The sequence below is a fragment of the Hylobates moloch genome, unplaced genomic scaffold (assembly GCF_009828535.3).
Source record: "Hylobates moloch isolate HMO894 unplaced genomic scaffold, HMol_V3 SCAFFOLD_27, whole genome shotgun sequence".
NCBI classification, from domain to species: Eukaryota; Metazoa; Chordata; class Mammalia; order Primates; family Hylobatidae; genus Hylobates; species Hylobates moloch.
The window spans coordinates 164362-180768 of NW_026652302.1; the positions used below are offsets into that span (position 1 = coordinate 164362).

The following is a 16407-nucleotide window of genomic DNA, read 5'->3' on the forward strand; positions in this document are numbered from 1 at the left end:
ATTCAGCACACTGATGGGTCTTGACTCCTTATCTGATTTGCCAGTCTGTGTCTTTTAATTGGAGCATTTAGCCCATTTACATTTAAAGTTAATATTGTTATGTGTGAATTTGATCCTGTCATTATGATGTTAGTTGTTTATTTTGCTCGTTAGTTGATGCACTTTCTTCCTAGCCTCGATGGTCTTTACAATTTGTCATGTTTTTGCAGTGGCTGGTACTGGTTGTTCCTTTCCATGTTTAGTGCTTCCTTCAGGAGCTCTTTTAGGGCAGGCCTGGTGGTGACAAAATCACTCAGCATTTGCTTGTCTGTAAAGTATTTTATTTCTCCTTCACTTATGAAGCTTAGTTTGGCTGGATATGAAATTCTGGGTTGAAAATTCTTTAAGAATGTTGAATATTGGCCCCCACTCTTTTCTGGCTTGTAGAGTTTCTGCCGAGAGACCTGCTGTTAGTCTGATGGGCTTCTCTTTGTGGGTAACCTGACCTTTCTCTCTGGCCGCCCTTAACATTTTTTCCTTCATTTCAACTTTGGTGAATCTGATAATTATGTGTCTTGGAGTTGCACTTCTCGAGGAGTGTCTTTGTGGCGTTCTCTGTATTTCCCGAATCTGAATGTTGGCCTGCCTTGCTAGATTGGGGAAGTTCTCCTGGATAATATCTTGCAGAGCGTTTTCCAACTTGGTTCCATTCTCCCCGTCACTTTCAGGTACACCAATCAGACATAGGTTTGGTCTTTTCACATAGTCCCATATTTCTTGGAGGCTTTGTTTGTTTCTTTTTATTCTTTTTTCTCTAAACTTCCTTTCTTGCTTCATTTCATTCATTTCATCTTCCATGACTGATACCCTTTCTTCCAGTTGATCGCATTGACTTCTGAGGCTTCTGCAATCTTCGCGTAGTTCTCAAAACTTGGCTTTCAGCTCCATTAGCTCCTTTAAGCTCTTCTCTGCATTGGTTATTCTAGTTATCCATTCATCTAATTTTTTTTCAAAGTTTTTAACTTCTTTGCTATTGTTTTGAATTTCCTCCCGTAGCTCGGAGTAGTTTGATCATCTGAAGCCTTCTTCTCTCAACTTGTCAAAGTCATTCTCCATCCAGCTTTGTTCCATTGCTGGTGAGGAACTGCGTTCCTTTGGAGGCAGAGAGGTGCTCTGCTTTTAGGGGTTTCCAGTTTTTCTGCTCTGTTTTTTCCCTCATCTTTGTGGTTTTATCTACTTTTGGTCTTTGATGATGGTGATGTACAGATGGGTTTTTGGTGTGGATGTCCTTTCTGTTTGTTAGTTTTCCTTCTACCAGACAGGACCCTCAGCTGCAGGTCTGTTGGAGTTTGCTAGAGGTCCACTCCAGACCCTGTTTGGCTGGGTGTCAGCAGCGGTGGCTGCAGAACAGCGGATTTTCGTGAGACCGCAAATTCAGCTGTCTGATAGTTCCTCTGGAAGTTTTGTCTCAGAGGAGTACCTGGCCGAGTGAGGTGTCAGTCTGTCCCTACTGGGGGGTGCCTCCCAGTTAGGCTGCTCGGGGGTCAGGGACCCACTTTGGGAGGCAGGCTGCCCGTTCTCAGATCTCCAGCTGCGTGCTGGGAGAATCACTACTCTCTTCAAAGCTGTCAGACAGGGACATTTAAGTCTGCAGAGGTTCCTGCTGACTTTCTGTGTGTCTGTGCCCTGCCCCCAGAGGCGGAGCCTACAGAGGCAGGCAGGCCTCCTTGAGGTGTGGTGGGCTCCACCCAGTTCGAGCTTCCTGGCTGCTTTGTTTACCTAAGCAAGCCTGGGCAATGGCGGGCACCCCTCCCCCAGCCTTGCTGCCGCCTGGCAGTTTGATCTCAGACTGCTGTACTAGCAATCAGTGAGACTCTGTGGGCATAGGACCCTGCGAGCCAGGTGCGGGACACAATCTCCTGGTGTGCCGTTTTCCAAGCCCGTTGAAAAAGCACAGTATTAGGGTGGGACTGACCCAGTTTTCCAGGTGCCCTCTGTTACCCCTTTCTTTGACTAGGAAAGGGAACTCCCTGACCCCTTGCACTTCCCAAGTGAGGCAATGCCTCGCCCTGCTTCGGCTGGTGCACAGTGCACTGCACTGACTATCCTGCACCCACTGTTTGGCACTCCCTAGTAAGATGAACCCAGTACCTCAAATGGAAATGCAGAAATCACCCGTCTTCTGTGTCGCTCACGCTAGGAGCTATAGACTGAAGCTGTTCCTATTCGGCCATCTTGGCTCCACCCCGCACCCCACACTTTTCTGGGAGAGCTTGAGTTTCATTGATTCCCATTTCCAGAGGCTCGATACACAGAATCTTCCTTTTTGTTCCAACTTTTTTCTTTGGTTCCCCACATGAAATAACTTTCGTAAACAGGTATGATATAGACAAGCCATGTGCTTATTTCTCTTTCAAGCCAAGCACTCCCAAGAGAACTGTGAGACCTGGGGTAGACATGCAGGATGTCTACCTGGGAGGACACGAAAGAACTGGGCATCTTGTGGCCATTTGCTGGGAAATGGCGAAGACCACTATAGACATGGAAGTCCTCTTCTGTGGATCAGTGGCACTGCCCCAAGCCATAGAACAAAGAATGATGACCAGAGAGGGGTATGGGGGCTCCTAATGCTGGTGAGGAGTGAGGGATGGGCAAGGAGACCTGAGCCCACAGGATCAGCAGATTGCTACCTCTCCTTCTAGAACCAGAACACAAGGGCCACTGTGGAAACCTTTGCTTGATGGAGATCAGTTTGGGGAGCAGTATACAGACCCTTTCTGCCCCAGTGCCTTTTGCAAATGTTGTTGGGGCAGTGAGGGTCTGTGCACTGCCCCCTGTATGATTATTAAATGATTATTAAATCTAAGTCACTTTTAAAAAGAGAGAGATATAGAACTACTGATTATAGTTTTTGCTGAGCACAAGATAAGTGGCCACCACCTGGAGCTGATGTGACTCTTGCCAGGAGCAAGGCAACTCAGCATTTTGAACCTTTTCTGCCTAACCGTAGTGCAGACCTAGGTATGATTTCTCCTAGCTCTTATAGAATATCTAAACTAGCTAAGGGATTCCCTGTTTCTGCCACTGTGGATACCAGCTGTCTGGGGGAGCTATGTCTGTTATATAATCACCAGAGACCCTGGTCTGGGTCACTGGCAGACTCCAGGGAAATTTCTTCTGTAGCACCCAGCCCCTGGGGTTCTGGCCTGATCCCAGGTTCCCTGAGATATGGTGTCTACTCTGCCTTCTCCTCTCCACCCCTGCCCCACCCTTGATGCAGGTATCTAAGAAACTTAGGACAATTTGGAACTTTCAGGGCTCAGCACATTGTGACTGGAAAGAGAATAGGGTTTGGGATCAGACAGACCTGTGCTGGCCATACAGTCTTGTTATTTACATTTTCTAAACCTGTGTCCTCATCTCCCAAATGGAAAAGATAATAGGATTCATTTCCTAGGTTCTCATGAGGCTTCAGGGAGAAAGTGTCTGAAGCACCTGGCACACAGTAGGCTTTTCAATGATGTCCTGTTCCCATGTCATGGTTTCTCTGTGCCCTCAGAAGAGCATGGGACTGAGGGTGTGTAAAGGCTCTGCTTCAGCAACTCAAAACCAAGGGCATCTCAGGGCTAACCCAGGACCCACATTCTGAACCACTGGCAAGTGGAGCAGCTTCCCAGGGAAGCTCCAGGTTGGCCCAATAATAGACTGAATCTGATAAAATTAGAATGGAGCCAGGCCAGCTAGAGAGAAGACAGTAACTAGAAAGTCAGCACCCTGTCATGAAAACTAAATGGCCCCATCTAGGACAGTAAATAACAATCTGGAGACTTGGGGCAGCATGAAATACCTTTCATCTATGCAAGCAATTTACTTCTTGACAGGATCAACATTTTCACATCTCCACTAATGCTAGCAACTGCCACTAAGAAAAATTAAACCTCACGGTTCTTTGAAGCCATTGTTTAGTCAGGTTTCTGTTACTTAGGGCTGAACATAAACACTAACCAACCCAAGATGGGGTGATGCTGAAGAAGGTTCTAGAAATGGAGTAGCAAAATCAATCAAAGAACCAAAGAGATGAGAATGAAAACTTGGTTGGAAGAGATGCAACACTTGGCAATCTGCATTTTGTGGGGAGACAGAGCTTTTATGAACATCCAGAACTCATTTGCATACATCCCTGGGCCAAATGGGTATCTCAGGGAAAGAGAGATCGCAAGTAGCCTGACTGAGCAGCCAGTGAAAGTCCTACATGCAAATTAACACTTTGGGCATATCAGGCTATCGATAATGAACTTCATTTGCCTGGCTTGCCATCCAGGCTGGATCACACCTAGGGACACATAGTATTGCCAGTTTCCTAATATAATCTAATTTTAAACATATTACCATCATTCTGGATGTAAGAACGTCCTCTTAGTTTTCCTTTCATAATATCCTGGATGGACTCCACTTGCCTTCCTGGAACCGAGCCGCCGTTGGGCAATGGAAAACCAAAGCTTGAAGCCACAGCCATTTGCTTAACCCAGCACAACTAAGCAGCTGGAAGACCTTGACCAAGCCACTTAAATACGCTGTGCTTCGGGTTTCTCATCTGTCAAAGGACAACAGCCATCCTGACTTCAGTGGATTGTCATAGAGCATGGCGGAAAGGGCTTAGCACAAGGCTGGTCACGCTGCAGGCAAAGAACTAATGAGTGGTACCTACTCCCTGCCTTGCCAACTCCCGTGTCTCCCCTAGCTGCTCATACTAAATTGACTCTGAGTTTTACCTGCTTTTTAAAATCTGACATCAAATCAGGAATTCTGCACTTTGAAACGCTTCCTTATGTGGACTCTGCCCGTGCTGGTACCTGAGATTGCTTTCCCATGCATCAAGTGATGAGTTTGGCCCTTTCCTCTCTGCTCCCTGAGTTCCTGAGCTATCACTAATGATTGCTAATGGTCAGCATCCCCCATACTCTGTGAGGCCCTGAGATTAAGACCCTGTTGTGTCTGTTGTTCTATCTCCAGCCCCTAGGACAGTTCTTGATCCGTAGTTAATGCTCACAGACTCGTGGAATAAATGAGTGAATGAATGAAGTCCTTGAGCATCGCATAGGTAGCACGGAAATGTCCTAATAAAGGCAAAGGCTCAGAAAACTTTTGTGGAACAAAAACATTTCAGTCCTACCTTCCCAGCTTTGGTGACTCTAATTGCTATGAATTCTTACCACTTCCTTCTTTTTTTTTTTTTTTTTTGAGACGGAGTCTAGCTCTGTCGCCAGGCTGGAGTGCAGCAGCACGATCTCGTCTCACTGCAACCTCTGCCTCCCGGGTTCAAGCAATTCTCCTGCCTCAGCCACCCAAGTAGCTGGGACTAAAGGCGCATGCCACCACATCTGGCTAATTTTTGTATTTTTAGTAGAGACGGAGTTTCACCACATTGGCCAGGATGGTCTCGATCTCTTGACCTCGTGATCTGCCAGCCTCAGCCTCCCAAACACTTCCTTCTTTTCTGCAAGAAAAGTAACCAGGGCAGCACAGAAACCCCCTAGAGCTATACAACCCTGTAACTATGTTTTTTAATAGCTCCATTCTTTCACAAACCCTCCTCCTTCCTGACCTACTCAAGGGAGGGAAACTGGGAGCATTATCAAAATATCAGTAGCTTATCTCTGAAAAAAAGTTTTTCCCTGGCTGTCAAATTGAGCACAGCTAAGCACATTTAAGAGATTACAATGGAACCTTGAAATTATACCTTTTAATAGTGACAACTACCACCACAACTGACATTAACAAGCTCCGGGATGTGCCAGGCAGTGTCCTAAGCATTTTGTTTATCAGCTGTTCCCAACAACCTTATGACAGAGGCACCATCAGCATTTTACTGATGAAAAAACCAAGATACAAGGTGTTTAAGAAACTTGCCTAGAGTTACTAGTACCTGATGAAGCTGAGATTTGAATCAAGGCTATCTAATCTAGAACTGGAACTCTTTTTTTTTGAGATGGAGTCTAGCTCTGTCGCCCAGGCTGGAGTGCAGTGGTGCGATCTCGGCTCACTGCAAGCTCTGCCTCCCGGGTTCACACCATTCTCCTGCCTAAGCCTCCCAAGTAGCTGGGACTACAGGTGTCTGCCACCACACCTGGCTAATTTTTTTTGTATTTTTAGTAGAGATGGGGTTTCACCATGTTAGCCAGGATGGTCTCAATCTCCTGACCTTGTGATCCACCCGCCTCGGCCTCCCAAAGTGCTGGGATTACAGGCATGAGCCACCGCTCCCGGCCTAGAACTGGAACTCTTAACCACTGAGCTATACCAAAGTTTATTATTATTATTTTGGCCCCAAAATTGGGTAACACTGATCCAATCAAAAGACTTCTTAGTTTTTGGCTTACTGAATAAAACTCCTGAAAGTACACTTTCACATACATGTCACCCCGCTTCCCCCAACTGGGTCTCAAAGATAATATCAAAGCGAAATTCTGCATTAGCTTGCCTAGTCCTGTTATGGCCTAGTAAATGTTTTTCTATTTTGTTTAGAAGAACTTGTAGTCTGGTTCCCACTCTTCTTTCTTTGCATGTTTTACAGAACACATCGTGCTTGCAGAGACAGCAAACCATGCCTGTCTCTTGTGGAGCCCACAGTGCTGTGTGCTTAGTGCGGCAGTTGGGCCAGGAATGAAAACAACTACACCATAGTAACGATCCGTCATTCTGTCCATCTGCTACCCAAGAGGGATCTTAAAATAGTTTCAATTCACCTTTAAAATCCACTGCTCTATGAAGGGCTTGTAATACTTGGCGGCCTTGGAAGCCTGCCTGAGAAGCAGGACCACTATTCGGACTACTGGTGTCCAGCTGTAAGCCTCCTTGGAGGGAAACAAGCCATCCATTCATTGGGCTGTTGTGAAATTTTCCTTCCCCACCAGCCCTCCCAGCCAAGAAGGAGAATACCTGGAGGAATGGCATTCTGAATTTTTGTTCTTCCTAATGTAGGGCCCGAGTTTTTATTTTCTTAATGGCCTACTCTTTTTTTTTCTTCCTGCTTAACCCTCTTCTGCTCCAACTCCCCAACCCTACAGCTTTCCCCTTCTTTTAGCTTTTCTTTCGTCAGCTGAGGGATTGGGTGTGAGTCGAGATTTTATGTCTAGAATTTCCAAATTGATTCATGGGGTAACTATCCCCAAACCAGCACAGTTTTAATTAGGGTAGGAGTAATGAAATGGGAGACTCCCTGGACCCCTTTGTGGGACTTGCAACGGGTGTGGCTTGTTTGCTCGGCCACCACATGCTCAAACCCCTTACAGGAGGGAGCATGCAGGTGAGCGGGTGCTGGAGCCAGGGTGAGCACTTTTGGGCTCTGGCCCCATGGCAGTGTCTACGAGTATTACAGTGCTCTTTTAGCCCTGCTGTCCAGGGATGGCTTAAGTGTTAAACCGCTCAGTGAAGAGTCAGGGTGACAGCCTTTTTGGGTTTCTGCACCCAGTGCATCCCAAATTCTTGCCTTGCATCCAGGAAGAATCAGGTTACATGTACTTGAAAGACGGTGAATGCGGGGATTTTATTTGGTGATGGAGGTGGCTCTCAGTGGGATGGGAAGCTGGAGAGGGGATGGAGTGGGAAGATGATGTTCCCCTGGAGTTCAGCCCTCCTGAAGCTGATCTCCTCTCTGACTGCCCCCAGCTGAACTCCTCTCAGGTGCTTCCTCTCTTCTCTCATTCTCTGCCATGCCGCTCTGCCGCTCTGCCGCTCTGCCGTGCTTCTGCTCGTGGAGCAGATTTTTATGGGTACAGGATGGGGGGTGTGATGGGCCAGGGTGGTCTTGGAAAAGGCAACAGTTGGGGGCAAAAACAGGAATGCCCATTCCCATTTAAGGCCTCAGGTGTCCAGGCTTGAGGGTGGGGCCTTTGCTGGGGAACCGCCCTCTACTACCCGGTATTTCCTTGCCTCCTGTCCATATCAGTAGTATGAGTGAAGTGAGACCTTCCTGGGCAAACCCAGACATCTGGTCCCCAGGGTTAGCTCTGGCTCCACTGAGCAGCACCAAAGAGCATGGAGATGCTCAGCATGTGGCAGTTGGAGAGAACAGCATCACCCTTTGTTGGCTCCTGGTTCTAGTGCCTAATTGTGTTCTAGATCTCGACAGGGCATGGCCAGTGGGGATTAAAACAGGACAGAATATTCTCCTTTTTGCTATTTCCGTTTTTTTAAAGGTTACATTCTCAATACTCTAGTAGTCTAGCCTATCAGATCTCTTGTGTGAATCTGAAAGTTAGATTGCAAAATTTCAATCTCACACATTTTTTTCCATTTTAATTTTAATTTAAGCCGTGAAATCTAGCTTAAAATAAACTTAGAGTAGTTTTTTGTTTCTTACGGGAGATGGCATAGCCCTTAGATTATTCACTGTCTCTTTCTGAAGAATTTAACGCAAACATGGATATCAGACCAAATCATACAATTTATATCAACAACATGAATGACAAAATTAAAAAGGAAGAATTGAAGAGATCCCTATATGCCCTGTTTTCTCAGTTTGGTCATGTGGTGGACTTTGTGGCTTTAAAGACCATAAAGATGAGGGGCAGGCCTTTGTCATATTTAAGGAACTGGGCTCATCCACAAATGCTTAGAGACAGTTACAAGGATTTCCATTTTATGGTAAACCAATCCGAATACATATGCAGAAACAGATTCGGATATAATATCTGAAATGTGTGGCACTTTTGCTGACAAAGAAAAGAAAAAAGAAAAGAAAAAAGCCAAAACTGTGGAACAGACTGCAACAACCACAAACAAAATGCCTGGCTAGGGAACTCCAAATTCAGCTAATACCCAAGGAAATTCAACACCAAATCCTCAGGTCCTCGATTGTCCTCCAAACTATATTTTATTCCTTAATAACTTAACAGAAGAGACTAATGAGATGATGTTATCTATGCTGTTTAATCAGTTCCCTGGCTTCAAGGAAGTACGTCTAGTACCAGGGAGGCATGACATTGCTTTTGTTGAATTTGAAAATGATGGGCAGGCTGGAGCTGCCAAGGATGCTTTACAGGGATTTAAGATCACAACATCCCATGCTATGAAGATCACCTATGCCAAGAAATAACATTTGGGATAGTCATCTTTAAAGGACTTGGTGTTATTTATAGTGTTTGTTTTTCTAACATTTGGTTGGGTCATTGTAATAGAGATTGGGGAAGTGAAAGTGAAATTTTTGTGACGGACTTAAATTATCTAGTGCTTCTTTAGCCTTGGTGAATTATGAAATATGAAGGCCTTAATTTTGTACAATAAACTTTGATTTGTATTCTGTGAAAAATAAACTTACAGCTATGCTTTATATGCATTCTTTGGGGATAATGCTATCATATCAAGAATATCTTAGAGGTGTAATTGCATATATTCTCGCTTGTCACCCACACCAAAGCCATGAGGTAGGTGGCACAGTTGAATCATTTTTGAACATAGAACACGCCACTTTGATTTAAAATCAAATTATGGCAACTAGAGCTGGGCATGGTGGCTCATGCTTGTAATCCCAACATTGTGGGAGGCTGAGGTGGGAGGATCACTTGAGCCCAAGAGTTCAAGACCAGCCTGGGCAACATAGAGAGACCCTTGTCTCTACAGGAAAAGAAAAAATTAGCTAGGCATGGTGGCACAGCTGTAGTCCTAGCTACTTGGGAGTTGGAGGTGGGAGGATGGCTTAAGCTCAGGAGGTTGAGGCTGCAGTAAGTTGTGATCGTGCCACTGAACTCCAGCCTGGGCAACAGAACAAGACCTTGTCTCAAAAAAAAAAGAAAAACAAAAACAAAAAACAAACATCAATAAATTGTGGCAACTAGGAAGAAAAAGGGTATGGAGAATCAATACCATTAAACATAGTCTTACTGATGACTTTTTTCCATACTTTTGGTTGAAGTATAAACATATAGATATATCATTCTAAAACCTACCATTTGTTGTTTTTTGTTCTGAGTAATCATAGCAAGCAGTTATGTTTGCAACCAACAGCCATTTGCACCTGTGCCCCCGAGTCCCCCGCCCAGAGCCTTGCCAGCAGAGCCACCTGTATTTAATACTGAAAACACTAGCTTTCCCAGCTCCCCTTGTTGCCATCAGCATCTAGTTAAATCCTGGTGAATTAAACCAGAAAGAAAGTCTTTCCTGGAGCTTTTGGAAAAAACCTTCCTCTTTAGTTAAAAGATCTATGCAAGGGAAAATTAGTGCCTCTTCCTTTTGGATACAGACTGAGCTGCAGCAGTTCTCTTGCAACCTCAAAGGGACAATCCTGAGGATAAATGACAACTCACTGAAGGTAGCTGAGCAGAAAGATGACAGTCACCTGGGTTATTTTCCACCTCATTAAGCCACTAAGCCAACATTGAAAATACCTACCTCTGGGCTTCTTGTTTTATGAAAAAACTAACATCTTTATTTTTCAAATCACATTTAGCATGCTGTTACTTGCATCTAAAAGCATCCTTAATGATTCGCTATATAAATGGTATTGCTGTAATTCACTATCAAACTTAATTTCCTTTTTATAGGAAACTTTTTGTAACATTGCTTTTAATCTCTTGAAATTAAACATCTAGGTAACAAAACTTCTAAACATAACTTTGAAATTCAATAGAATATTCTTACCGGAATATAAATGAGAAATGTTAAAAAATAATTTTAAAGAACAATATACATTTAAGTATGTAATGCTTGGGTACAACTACAACAGAAGGCATGATAAAGTAGTCAGAGCTTGTATACCTATGTAGAATCACTGAATATAATGGCTCTCACATGTAGCATGATACAGGTGTGCTTCGCTGGTGGCTCAAATTCCAACAGAGGTGTAGACATTAGTATTGAGATTTTTTAAAAGGTGAACAGCTCTTTGTAAAGTTCCAACCGAACAATCTACAATCTCACATGGACTTATGTGGTAGCTGCATTTTTGGAAAATTCAGTGTACATTTAGAACTGTACAAAAATTACTTTGTAACACAGAGTTAGGATCCAGAATCACAGATCTATAAATATGTTTTCACCTACAAGAATATCTGATGGTACAATTGGGAGCCAGGTGAGACTTTGGACAATTCTTTGCAATGCAGAATTAGCCTAGACATTGCAACATGTCTGGTGTCTCACCCAATAAACACTGACGGTGGCCCCCTGATTATTGTGACAACCAAAACATGCCCCGATAGGTTTAGAAAGCATCCTCTGGGGACAGTCCTGCAACCATCTCCCTCACCACAGAGGACAATGTCCTGGGGCAGGCACTCTTGGTTGTTTGCTCTGCATAGATGTCAGAAGCACTCCTTATTTCTGACTCTGCAAGTCTTAGACATGCTTCCATGGATGGGTAGGTGGAGGGAAAGTACAGAAGCAAATGGTGGATTGCTTAGGATCGGTGCTACTGCTGAATTTCAAGAGTCACTGGTTCATTGCTTTCTCGGTTTGTGTGCATTTTTCTCAAGGGATCCCCACTATGTGCAAGGAATGATGGTAGACACAGAGTTGACTAAGATTTCCTTCCTGCCCTCAGGGAGGTAGAAGACTAAAATAGAAGCAGAGAAAAGTATCAAATTTTAAGATGGCGCCGGTGTTCTTAGCCTGGGGTCCCAGGAATGTGCTTCAGGGGATCCTCTAAAACTCTTGAAATTACAGACAACAATGCATGTATATGTGTGTGTGTGTGTGTGTGTGTGTGTGTATTTTTGAATAAAGGGTGTGTAGATTTAATCACATTCTCAAAGAATTCCAATACATAATAAAGGTTACAGCTGATGCACAGAGCAGGCTGATACACAGGTGGCAGCCTATTTGATGGATTTTTGGAAGTTGCCCCCTGCTCCAAATATCTCTTTTACTCATATTTCTTCCACTGAACTACCAATAGAGATTCATTCTAATGAATGGATAGTTAGCATGGATCTCTCCAACAGTGACACTCCAACAACTTTTAAGAAATGTCTGTTGAGCTTCTGCTGAGTACCAGGCACTGACCTAAGGACCGGGGATGCAGCCGTGAACAGAATGGAGCTCGCAGCCTGGTGAAGGAGCTGGAGTGGGAGCAATATGCAGATACGGGGAGCACTGAGGGGCAACTTGACCCCAAGGCAGTGGAGAGGTTCTCAGGAAGAGATAAGCGATCCTGGGCTGTGCTGATGTAGCTTGAGTAACAGCTAGCTGTCTTGTGTGAACAGAGGGTCCCAGTCCATGAGGACACTGCCTTGGGCCTGTGGATGCGGACAGGCTGCTGAGGCTGGAGGTGGAAAGCCTCTTCCCGCATTGGGCCTCAGCCGTGCCTCAGTTTTGCTTGAGTTGGCCTCTGGGGGAACAGGTGGGCCTTGCAGGATGACCCTGATAGCATTATCTGCATTTTGGTGTGTATTTGAGATTCCAGTTCACACGGGCTTCTAGTCATATGCTGCAAGAGTGTTTGTAAAGCAGACTGCAGACTCTCTGGGATTGAAGGGTGAAGGGGGAGGGAGGTTTATAACCTGAAAACTATGTGCTGACTGTGGCCCTGTTGAGATGCAGTGTGGTTTCTATGGGGTTCCTTCTGGACCTCATACATTTCAGTTTCCCCTGGAACAAGGCCTTTGCTGAGAAGGAAAACATACACTGGCCATGAAAATGCAGAGGCACTCCCTGGGTTGCTCCAAGCAGCCCTCTAAGCGGAGGCTTAGCTTGTCCTGAGGCCATCTTGTCTTTGGAAACCCTAACTAAGCAAAACACATATCTTTTTATGCCTTCCCTTTCTTTACACAGACATTGACTAAAAAGGAGCAGGAATAACTGCCAATTCAGTAGGCTCCTTGCTCTTTTGTGCATTTTAAAGGCATTTGGTGTTTGGGATTTGGAAGAAAATCATGAGAACTGAGAAGCTCTGGCTGTCTTGGCGGGAAGCAGGCTCATTGTTTGCAGAGAGAGCTGGTTTCCATGGTTTTGGACTACAGACAGCTGCGTTTTTTTGTTTTTGTTTTTTTTTTTTTTAAAGTAGTTTCTACTTGCAATTGGATCTAATAAATAGTCAAGGTAGCCAGTCTCCCAACAGCAAAAGGTCTTTGAGTTATTTGGAAACACCCTAGTATGTTATCGTTCACGACCAACTGTACCTGGTTTTTAGTTATTAAAAGTCATGCATTCTCTCAGGATAGGGCCTGTTTGGCCCAAATTCTGCTTTACCAAGGGCAGCCAATTATATTTCAGGCTTAAGGTTCTAGTCTTAAAAGTAAACACATTCCTTTCTTTTAAACGACAGGAGACTTGGGATGGTCTGGGATAGGAACGCGGGGTGGGGACCTGCAGTCCTGCAGGCCTGAGAGGCAAGTGCTGGAGCTGAGGCCATGGGAGGCTCATGGCTTCCCCTCCTCCCCTAGGACCGCCGGCACAGCAACCATATGGTGCACTGTAGGGAAACTAACATGTGAAAAGTGGCCATTTTGCTTCTGTCACTGAAGTAGGACACAGGACAAACTTTTGCTTCTTTTCCCATGACCTATAAAGAAGAACAAATTAAACTAAAATGAAAATAACATTTTTCAGCTGGGCGCAGTGGCTCATGCCTATAATTTCAGCACTTTGGGAGGCCGAAGCAGGCGGATCACTTGAGGTCAGGAGTTCGAGACTAGCTTGTGGTGAAACCCCATCTCTACTAAAAATGCATCTCATGCTGAGGCACGAGAATCGCTTGAACTTGGGAGGTGGAGGCTGCAGTGAGCCGACATGGTGCCACTGCACTCCAGCCTGGGTGACAGAGCGAGACTTCATCTCAAAAAAAAAGAAAAGAAAGAACTTTTTTTTTTTTTTTAAATTGGGACACTGGCTTGGAATTTAGAGGGATCAGGTAATGAATACAACAATTTCCACTGTTAGCAGCAATATTAAAGCAATTACAGGGTCCCTTGTATCTCCAGCAGCAGGCTTGGCATAGTGGATGGAACAGTGAGAAAGTCTAGGTCTCACCAGCATGCCAACATTACCTGTGGCCCTTACAACCTTTTAGCAGAAACCTATACTCTTTCTAAACAAGGGTGAATTGTGTGCTTATGCTTAAAACCTCTAATGCTGCCCCCAAAAATCTTTTGTAGGATGTTATGTTCTTTTCTCCCTTTGCTGAACTTATGGTTGGTGTTCTGGCTTACTTTTTATTCTGTTGGCTTTATTATCATTGGCCCTTTGGTTGCTATTAGATTTTCTTCTGTCTAGATCTTGCTTTCCAACTGGATTTTTAGTCCTTTGGGATCAGAGACTACCAGATCATTTAATTTTCTAATGTGTTCTGTTTCCCCACCTAAGATGGATTTCTGAGTCTGGCACAAAACCAACAGGGAATACGTCAGACTTTCCTTCCAATGACACTTTCGTCAAAGAGAACGAGAGATAACCCTTTCCCCATCTTCTTTAAGCATCATGGTTGCTGTGGGTTAGCAGTTTCTTAGGATCACTTACACACAAATTTACCACAAAATGTATAAACTGCAGAATGGAATCTATTGGAGAGCCTTGGTAGAATTAGATTAATGGTGGCCGGGTGCGGTGGCTCACGCTTGTAATCCCAGCACTTTGGGAGGCCGAGGCGGGCGAATCACGAGGTCAGGAGATCGAGACCACGGTGAAACCCCGTCTCTACTAAAAAATATAAAAAATTAGCCGGGCGTGGTGGCGGGTGCCTGTAGTCCCAGCTACTCGGAGAGGCTGAGGCAGGAGAATGGCGTGAACCCGGGAGGTGGAGCTTGCAGTGAGCCGAGATTGCGCCACTGAACTCCAGCCTGGGTGACAGAGCGAGACTCTGTCTCAAAAAAAAAAAAAAAAAAGAATTAGATTAATGGTGACTTAGAGTGGGATTGGAGAAGCTAAGGAGGAGCTGATGCTTTAATCAGTGCTGTAAGCACTACAACAACTTGTTTTTTTTGCAGCCACTGCCTGTCCTTTTGGCTAGAACAAGATTTCTCCCCTAAGTGACTTACATTTTCTCACTCTCAGTGGAAGATACATTTGGCTCAGGAACCATTATTTCTCTTCCTTGGGGACCAATCTGAAAGTAAAAATATTAATCATCTTCATAATCACAGATATTTCTTTTCATGTAACACAGCACTAAATCCTTCATGGCCAGGTAGATATGTTCAAATTAATTTGACTCACCCTGAAAAGAGAATTCCTAGGAGAAGAAGAAACTCAAAGATGTGCCCTCCAGGGTGAGGGTCCCAAAGACCTTCGGCCCAAACCCATTCTCGCCCCCCTGCAAACTCTGTAGCTTGGTTGACAGATGTGGTCCAGACTCAGGAAGATTGTCCTTAACCCAATCCAATCTTGTAAAATGATATATAAGTCACTTTCTCAAGTACACTTTCAGGTAATCAATACTATTTAAAAAAAAAAACTCATTGCAAGCTCAATGATAACATGTTAAAATTAGTGCATTTAATGTTGCTTTCAATTTATTGGAAATCTGAGTCACTGCTATGGTGAAATAAAAAGTGTCTACCTGTAGTCTATTGATGTGTGTAAGAGAGGATGATAGATGGGAAGGTAGATAAGAGTGAAGAGGAGAGTGGATGATAGGATAGAAGAGGAGGGAACAGGAAGGGACAGGGGAGAAATGGCAAGTAGACACACGCATGTATGAAACTGGTAAAAAAAAAAAAAAAGCAGCCCCCACAGCATGCTTGGAAGTGAGAATTGATTTTAGTCACCTCCCTTTTTCTAATATTCAATGTCTTCTGCAACTAGGAATACTGGTACATGATGTATGGTGTATGGAATTTGGTATCAGAAGATCTCGATTTGAATCCCAGCTCTGCTTTCTTCTAAGCAATGTGAGTTCAGGTAATTTACTTCATTTCTTGCATCTGAGTGGCCATGTGTGTGAAATACAGATAATACCCCCTCAGAATTACTGTAAGGACTCAACTATTAGGTTGATGCAAAAGTAATTGCCATTTTTGAAATGACTTTTAATGTCAAGACTACAATTACTTTCGCATCAACCTAATAGCATGTGTACCTTATGACCATCATAGAATGCTAGTTATTATCACATCCAGAGCCCTCTTAAAAGAGTCTTGTTGCTCTCTAAGAACTTACCTGCCTTGAACACAAATAACAGATATAAAATAGGTACTCTTCATTGTGTGTTTCACTATACAGAGAAACTTTAATATCTTGAAAGAACCTGAATAAGCAAAGATGTAATCATATTTTGAAAAGTGTTAACATGTATTTCTGTAAAATGTGAAAAAATGTACTCATTTAATATATATTTTTATTTTAAAAAGTTTTTTTAATTTTTTCTTATTATACTTTAGGTTTTAGGGTACATGTGCACAATGTGCAGGTTTGTTACATATGTATCCATGTGCCATGTTGTTTTGCTGCACCCATTAACTCATCATTTAGCATTAGGTATATCTCCTAATGCTGTCC

General features: G+C 44.0%; 1 protein-coding gene and 1 pseudogene across 2 annotated transcripts in view; one reads left to right on the forward strand and one right to left on the reverse strand.

Moving 5' to 3' along the window:
* The window catches only part of LOC116463095 (uronyl 2-sulfotransferase), a 423370-nt gene that overhangs the window by 40414 nt on the left and 366549 nt on the right, over positions 1-16407 (reverse strand). The window contains exon 13 of one of the 2 annotated variants that reach the window (XR_004246558.2): positions 14949-15016. The exons of the other annotated variant lie outside the window; for it this stretch is intronic. The gene's annotated coding sequence lies outside the window, so the exon portion shown is untranslated. The remainder of the gene's footprint in view (positions 1-14948; positions 15017-16407) is intronic. 2 annotated transcript variants of the gene reach the window in all.
* Positions 7654-9372, forward strand: LOC116463096 (U2 small nuclear ribonucleoprotein B''-like; annotated as a pseudogene).